General features: G+C 44.2%; 1 non-coding gene across 1 annotated transcript; it reads left to right on the forward strand.

Annotated features, from left to right (window-relative positions):
* The first annotated feature begins 5,894 nt into the window (after positions 1-5,894).
* Positions 5,895-5,988, forward strand: TRNAI-UAU. Its single transcript has 2 exons — positions 5,895-5,932; positions 5,953-5,988. It is a non-coding gene; the product is annotated as a tRNA-Ile (tRNA).
* The last annotated feature ends 2,684 nt before the right edge of the window (positions 5,989-8,672 follow it).

Here is an 8,672-nt window from a genome sequence, read left to right on the forward strand (position 1 = left end):
ACTTTTGAGGGAGATACTAAGACTTTGCAGAGTGCTCTTTCTGTGATCACAGTGCACTCGATTCCACCCCCTGAGCTCAGGGGGATTGGCTGGTGGAAGAGGTGTCTTCAGGCTTCAGTGTCAAAGGGAACAGGTCCATCAGCCAAAGGTTACTTTGTGAAGAGTACTAATGCTCCAGCAGCTTAGCTAATAATTGACTAGTGTTTCAAAAATATATTTTCATTGGAGACTGATTCTGCTCACAGAGGCTTTTTAATTCTCTTTACTGCATCAACTGGAGTGTGTGTGTTACCTCTCTACAAAAATTGCCTTCTTATATAGACAAACAGAGTGTTAGGAAAACGGGCAGGACCTGGGCATCTGCACCCTTCAGGTCTAATATAGAAACAGGTTTGAAAGCTAAATGCAAGTTGAGAGCAGTTTCTCAAAGTTACATATAAGAAGTTATTTTTATACATGTATAACTATATATAGGTATTTCAGGCTTCACAATAGAGCCCCATTTCCTTTCCACCACCTTCCCTCAACCTTCTTAGGCTGAGTGTTAGGAGGGGAGGAGTGTTTGAAAATACTGGGATCATCTTCTGCCAAATAAGAAAAATAAAGATCTCTTGCATTTGTAAGACCAAAAGCAGCTGTCCATAAATGTGCTCATTTTAATTCGATCCACTTCCCAGTGCTGTAGCAGGGCTTGTTGGAGATCTGAACCTGGTTTTGTGATGCCCTTTGGGAAAGTGTAGCATATTGTCATCAAATTATCAGGCAAACAAGAAACTGAGAACTACCAGGCATTCCAGGTTTGTATTAGTCTTTATTCCCTCACTAGTTTCTGTTCAACATCTACACGGTTATTATAGGATTGCTCACTCTGTTCCCTGCCACCTCCATTTTTTAATAAGCAAATGTATAAACATTTATTTTCAGACTTGAAATACAATAAATGGGTGGTAAACAAAAAAAGCCCCAAGACATTACAAAATTTTAGCACTTTTCAGTTCCTCTTGACCTAGCTTAGTCTTCTGATTATATTTACACTGTGCTTAGTGGGTGAATGCATATGGGTATAAAGTTATAATATGATATGTTTAAAAGTGAGTGGTACATCTTCCATGGCTTGTGCATATGAGCAGTGAAGCTGCTGGACTGAAGAGTCCAGTTGCATGCTGGAACAGTAAAATTGGGAGTTCTTCACCTTGTGCCATTATCATTTTCCAATGGAAAAAAGGCAATGGAGTGTGAGTTTGAACTAATACCATGCTCTTATTCCAGTATGTGTAAGGGTGACTGTTTTACCTTTATCTCTATTACTTCTTTGCAGTTTAGCTTAAACTAATTACATAAATGATAAAAAACAAAACAAAACAAAACTGTTTCTTTTGGGATAAAAAGATCCACATGTGGATTATAGTACTGCCATATTAGTACAATCACAATGGGACTGGCAGTAATTTCCTCTGAAATAAGACCAAAGTAATTATTATTTCACTCAATTACAAAAAAAAAAAAAAAAAAAAACCAACACATTATTTATTTAGCACATTAAATTTCTACCATCAGAATGGCTGTGGTGAGACAACACCAGTGCACAGCGAAATCATCAGGCCTGGTTTTGGACCTACAGACAGGAAAATTTCAGTGCTGTTTGTACTGTAGGCTGCTTGCACACTATTTAGCTGCAAAGGAAAGACGTCTTCTATTTAAAATCCACTTTCACTTAGGGGACTGTGACCCAGCCTGGCAGGACCAGAAGAACTGAAGACACTCTATTTTAATGGCCGTGGTTTTGTAAAGCTCTACCTCATCATTAGTAACTTGTATTGCAGAGCAGGACCCCATTTGTTGGGCACGAAAACCAAGAGATTGTACAAAACCACAGTAGGAAAAAACACAGATCCTGGAATTGATAGAGCCAAGCCTTTTTCACCATCATATTAATGTACCAGTTTTAACTGCAGGTCTATTATCCGCAACCCCTACTCTAATACCTATTCTTCACTTTTTTTCCACTAGGCAGACTACAAGGTACTATTACCTGCAGAGAAAACTATCTCTGTCGCAGGCTGATAAATCCATTTTGTGGCTAGAGCGAAGTATGGAAACCCAATAGCTAGACCTACTCAGGGAGGAAACAAATGAACTTCACTTATAAAATTCACCATTAGTATGAAGCTGAGATTATTATCACAGGGTAGCATTTTTCTGCAACCTTCTGAAATCAACCTTCTGAAATCAATAGGTCTTTAAAAATGCAGTTAATGGCTTCTCCGTGCATATAATAGGCATAAGGGAACACTGCTTTTTTTTTTTTTTTTTTTTTTTATTTCCCCCAGGAAGCCTAAGAAATGGTCTGCATGGCCTGAAAGTACGAGTCCATGAAACCCTATTTCTGTGATGTGTATTGGAGAGGTGAAGAAAAAAGCCAGTACTGCAGTCTTTGTGAGACTCAAGTAAATATGTATGACTCGTGACCTGACTGCGGCCCGGATTTTTCTTGCTCGTCTACTTTGCAATGACTCTTCTGCTCTCACTTTCAGCTCAAATCTTTCCCTTTATACAAAGGTAAGGACTCAATTTGTCAGCTTTTGCTGACACCAAAACACAAAACTGCTACACAAAAATAATCCATCTTTTATATTGAGCGTGCAGGAAAAAAGTGGAATAAACGGAGTTTAGGACAGGACCTACTCCATGCTTCTACTTTCCTTGAGCACCAGATTATTAGAGAATTAATTTACTAGCTGGTATCCAGCAAGCAGGGTATGTTAACAAAAAGCACATAAGCTGAATATTGTGTTTCTAGTTAGAAGAGGCATTCAGGATTATTGGCTAGCATTTTTATATGTATTAAAGTCGTATTTGGTCATTTTTCCATTTTTGTTTCACCTAAAGAACTGATGATAAAGACCTGGAATGGTTTAGAGCCCCTGGGAAGGGGAGAGGGAAACAGACCATAAAGCCAGCAAGCATCGATGCTGTCTGCTTCGCTCTGCCCATTCTAGTCTTGAAAGCAAGCAGCATTGTGAAAATTGGCTCTTAAGACTTGGTTTTTTCATACTTAGTACTAACAAGTATTCTGAAAAATCTTCACCCAGGAAGGTTTGCATTCACTAGCAATTTGAGGACAAAATACTTTTAGTATCATTTCAACTTTGCCTTTCTGTCCCTGTGTAATATTGATTTATCTACATTGGTGTTAAAATAATGGAGCTACACTGAAGTGATAATCTGAAGATTCTGCAAGCAGCAGGAAGCAAGTAATGTTCTGCGTCAGTGGGACAGCTTTAACTTCTGTTGTTTTTTTTTTTTAATTGTTCTTATTTTTCATACTGTGAAGAAATGGAAAAAGGAAGACATAGATATGACTAAATAAGCCACTTCACCCAGTTGAACATGTTTCCTATTTTTGGCCAATTCTCTGCTTTTTTTGTTTATTCTTTGAGAACAAATACAAATTAAATACATTTAAAAAAAAAATCTATTAAAAAAACCTATATAGTTGCTGAAAACAAAACCCCAAATCAGTAATAAACCTACTACTTGAACCCAAGTAGAGTTATGTTCCCACAAACTAATTCATGTGGCCAAATTTCACTGCTGTGTTCATAAACATACTATGAAGGGTCTCAGTCTCTATGGGGACAAACATAAGAAGCAAGTGGATCACATAGCAAAACAGAAGAGTTAATGAGCCCACTAAAAGTACTAGAATCTTCACCATTATCACCGCTACTTTTATGGGAAGGCTGATTAAAATACAACAACCAGTGATTATCATCTATATAAACATCAAAATTAAAGTCACTGAGTCTTCCCTCTTGCCGGAGTCGAAGGTTAAATCTGCAATAAAGAGCTTGTCTGTACAGTCACAGATTCAGCTTTGATTCTTTCCAACATTCCTGTATTTGCGAAAAAGTACTTCTTTAGATTAAATTATGTTCACAGCAGTCTTTGCGTGGTATATTTTATTTTCTAGTGTAATGACGCACTGCTAAGGGTAATGAAGGCAGTTGCCGTTGTCTAGTATGTCAACTAAACCTGTGTGACGATGGAAAATTTCTCTAAGAAACTAACTGTCAGTCTTCTCTTTTTCTCCATGCCAGCCACCTTCATCAATGGTCAGATACAGCAATTGCATGTTACTTCACCTGTCAATGGCGTATACCACTGAAATACATTTTAAGTAATGCCCACAGTAAACGTACAAATAGCAGAACAACTTTTTTGACAAGTGAGAAGCACATCATCTCCCTTCCAAACAGTCTCAAACGGTTTCAGCTCATTTATGGATCAGAGGTGGGGGAAGGAGGAAATGAAATCACATGTATGTGCCACTCAATCTGCCAAAAGTAGTTGAGAGATCAGTGCTGTTTACTTAAAAATGGCTGAGTGCCTGTCACCTGCTTCTGGGCCACCAAGAGTTCATTTTTAGAGGGCATGGAAATCCAAGTGCTCTGTAGCGCTCCCCACAACCACCCACCCTGCAATGAAACGCCCAGAGCTTGTTGCCTTGCCCACAGTATAGTAGCTGTAGAAAGGAAAATGCTTTCTAGTACTTATGGCAGTAGTCCAACAGAGTCATCTAGGAAAGTAAATGTGGTAACAATGCCTAACCAGGGGTGGAAAAAGAAAGAATATGTCTCTGTCTCAACTGTGTAACAGTGCTGGAGCCTTACTTGGATTTAAATACTGGCTGATACCAATTATGTTTACTGTCTTCCTGCCACATAAAGAGATGTCAGATCTGACCCCAGGATAAATCCATGTTAGTGGTATACTTTAACAATAAACGTCTTGAGGCTGAGTGTTTTCTTCTAGTAACTGTTTCTAAGCATATAATAGATCATACATACACTGTGTTGTTTCTAAGTAATGTTAGCAGTTCAGATCTATTCAGCATTTTCGTATTGGAGCAGTTGAAGCCATCCTTGAATTTTAGGGAACAGCAAGACAAAACCTTCAGGTGCTGAAATGAGCAGTTTAGACCTTGTGTATGTGACATGTTTGTATTACCGATGCTCTGAACTTAGTAAAGTACTACGCTGAAGTCGGTCCAGAGGTAAAGTAAGCCCTCAATGAATTACCCATATGGGATAAACTCCAGTATTTTTGGTTACTTCTATGAACTATCATTCAAAAAATCATTTTATATGAGTCTTTTTAACCTGTACTACTTGTTTTGAAAGTGCCAGGGCACTCCATGTGTCATGCAGTGCGGCAGCGGAGCAGCAAGCAGCCTGCGAAGCCCTACAGCACCAGACTACAGCGATACTCATTTCATTCCCCGGCGGTAACTCGCTGCTTTTCTCCCCGGCTCGGACCCGAGCACCACAGACGGCTGCATTATCCGCCCACGCATGTGAACTAGCGTGAGGACGAAGCTCGCTGACGCAGCGGCCGGCAGGAGGTCCGGTCCCGCACCACCCGGGGCCTGTCGGCCTCGCCCCCGGCTGTGCGGCACCGCGGGGGCCGCTTCCGCCGGCAGCAACGCCCGGGGGGGCGGCGGGGTGGTGCCAGGTCTCTCCCGCGCTCCGCCCGCCACCGGCGGGGCCCGGAGGCGGCTCAGGCGGCGTCCCCAGGGCAGCCGGCCGCGCGCCCCGCCCCGCCCCGCCCCGCGCCGCGGAGGGGGCCGGGCTCTCCCCGCCGTCCGCGCTGCGGGGGGGGGGGGGGGGTGCGCTTTGTCCCGGGCACCGCAGCCGCTCTCCTTCCTCCCGGGCTTGCCGCAGCGCCCACCAACCCGCGTCTCCCCTCCCCGCTGTTAACGGCCGCTAACGACGAGAACGCGGCGCGGGCAGAGAACGGGGCGGCCCCGGGGCGCAGGCGGGAGGCCCGGCGCCCTTCCCCCGCCGGGGCCGGACCAGCCCTTGATAAACTGTTCGGGAGAAGTTGGTGTCAGGGCTCCAGTGGCGCAATCGGTTAGCGCGCGGTACTTATACAGCAGTACAAAGCCGAGCAATGCCGAGGTTGTGAGTTCGAGCCTCACCTGGAGCACACAGCTTTTTGGGAGGGAAAAGGGGCTTTTTTGGAGCTTGGCCGCGCTCCGGAGGAAGAAAAAAAAAAAAAGTTCACGGAAAAATTATGCAGCCGTGGCGGCAGCGTGGGCCCGCGCGCGTGGGTTCTGCCGGCCGGGCCGCGCTGCCGGAGGGGGCTTGGTGCGCGGGAGGGGTGGGGAACGCCTCGCAGTGAAAAGTGGTGGGGGGCGGTCGCAGGAGGCTTTTTATTGTCAAAGTTGGCACGTATATTCTTCGTTATAGGGGAACGTGCTCACGTAACCACGTATGTTTGGTGCATTCAGAGCAGCTTGTCCGTGTGGAATAACGAATGTTTTCCTGGTAAGAGCCACCTGTGTGAACTTGCAGGAAATAACGATTATTTTATGCTGTGCTGTTTAATACAGAGTGCACGTGCATATTGACTGGTGTGGTCACTCCAAATGAATCTTCCTCACCCTGCCATCCCCCCTTTGCCTCCGTTGGCAGTGTCAGTCTTTGTAACTGCTCGTTACCTTGGTAATGCTTTACAAAAATATGGGCTGCAGCAGGAAAATAAATAATTAAAATAATTTCAGATTTCACAAATTAAGAGGTAGCAGGGCCACGGGGAAAGGGCAGCTTCCTGAAAGAGAAGGTTGGGGCACACTACCTGAATGTTTAGGCCCAGATCTTGTAAGCCCACCTCTATGTTAACATCTAGTCTACTACTTTGACAGTGCACTATATATCAAAAAGTTCAGTGGGACCCTCAAGATCATGCAGCCAGAGGTGCCCACATTGGCCCGTTAGTGTCTATACTGCAGGCATTAACTACCTGAAGTGCCACTTTAAGGTTTTTAATTACCACTTCTTCTCTATTCTAGTTACCACTTTGTCCCCTCGGAATTTTGCCTTAACTTCATTGATTTTAGTGACAGTGCAGTCATGCCTGAAGTGTGCGCCATATCAGTATAGGGAAGTCTCAGTGAACAAGAGATATCTGTAATATATCGAAGGGTAAATAAAAGCCATCCTTTGCTTGCAGTGAGTTTTGCGTTTTCTCCATGCAGGAGTGCCATGTCCCAGTGCTGAGGAGTACAGACAATACAGAGGAATATTTGCAGAGGTACTGGAAATACTAAAAAATGAAAATGCTGCTTTTGTATAACTGAAAAAACAAAACAAAACAAAACAAACCCCAAAACCTAGCAGAGGGAGAGGGACTTCATTCCCTGGACAGAGACCAGTTTTTCAGAAACTGAGTGGGGACAATGCTGCTCCCTCCTCCCTCTCCCCCCTCCCCTGCATGTCTCCAGCCACAGGCCTCACCAAGGAGGAACCGCTAGTTTGGCATTTGGGTTCTTGCTTCGATGTGTTGGAGCGGTGATTGTGCAATTTTTGCCAAGTGTGAGGTGCACAAAGCAGATGCTGTTCGTTGCATTCACAGCTTTTTTGTAACTTGCCTCTGTGGTGCCAGAGAGCTGCCAGGACAAGCAGCGAGAGTGGCACGGTGCTGGGGCCTTCTTCAGAAGACCTCCTTCGTCCCCTTCGTCCTACCTTGGCTTTTACTCTCACTCTGAGATGATTTTTGTCTTGCCTCTGGGAAAGGGAAAAAACAAACAAACAAAAAAACAAAACAAAACAAAACAAAACAACCAAAACAGAAAAAAAAACCAAAACAAAAAAAAATCACCAGGTGAGGTGACACTTGTTTGCACTCCTGCAGCAGAAGGCTTACTTTCTGATTGACTCCTGTGCCTAGCAGCTGAGGGAAACATGTTCAGAGATGGGGATTTCACACTGAAAGTTATGCTAAATCAGGACAATTTATGGGGATTTACTAGAAATCCCTGTACAATGAAAGGATGTTGTTTTTTTGGGGTTTTTTTTTGTTTTTTTTTTTTTTTAATCTAATGGGTATTTACAAAATAAAAGTGAAACACTGCTAAAGCATGAGAGCTTCCTGATGGCGGCAGGGCTGTGAAATAAGATGAAATAAACCGTCGTGGAGCAGTCCAGCTCGTTGTGGCCTGGCGGTGGGCACCTGGGCAGCGGCAGCGCTGGGGTGTCCTCCCGCCCCGGCGCTGTGGGGATGCTGCTGTGGGGCTGGCGCTGGGGAGGCCCCGCAGAGCCTGAGGAGGAAGGGTGCCACATTGGAGCTGAGGTTAGTGAATCTGGTTTATTTCCTTCCCCAAGGGGCTGCTGTGGGGAGGAGGTGAGCCTGAGTGTCCCTGGGGGAGCAGCTGGGCCTGGGCAGGGTTTCGCCAGGGTGTGTGAGGAGCCTGTCCTTGTGCGATCTGAGCTGGGTCAGCCATGGTGCTGCTGTCATGGCCTCACCAGCTCTGACTAGGTGAAGCGTGGAGCACCCCGAGCTGTTGCTTGCATTTGCGACTTTTTCCTGGCCATTAGGTGTCTTACATGCATATGAAAAGAAAGTATATGGTTTTGTTTATACAAAGGGTGTTCTTTTGTTGGCCTTTTTGGTCCCGAGTTGGTTAATCCTTTAATGCTACTTGGCAGTGGCTTATACATGAACACATGTATACACATGTATATTGATATATGTATTTGTAAAGATACCTTTACACTATTATGGGAGAGCTCCCAATGTCTGTGTGAGTGCTATCTTCTTTTCTAAATCTTTAATGTATGCAGATAATGTGTTTAGGAAACACCTGTGTGTGATTGATGCTAAGTGCCAGC

Source organism: Tyto alba, unplaced genomic scaffold (genome assembly GCF_018691265.1).
Source record: "Tyto alba isolate M040663 unplaced genomic scaffold, T.alba_DEE_v4.0 Super-Scaffold_16, whole genome shotgun sequence".
Lineage (NCBI taxonomy): Eukaryota > Metazoa > Chordata > Aves > Strigiformes > Tytonidae > Tyto > Tyto alba.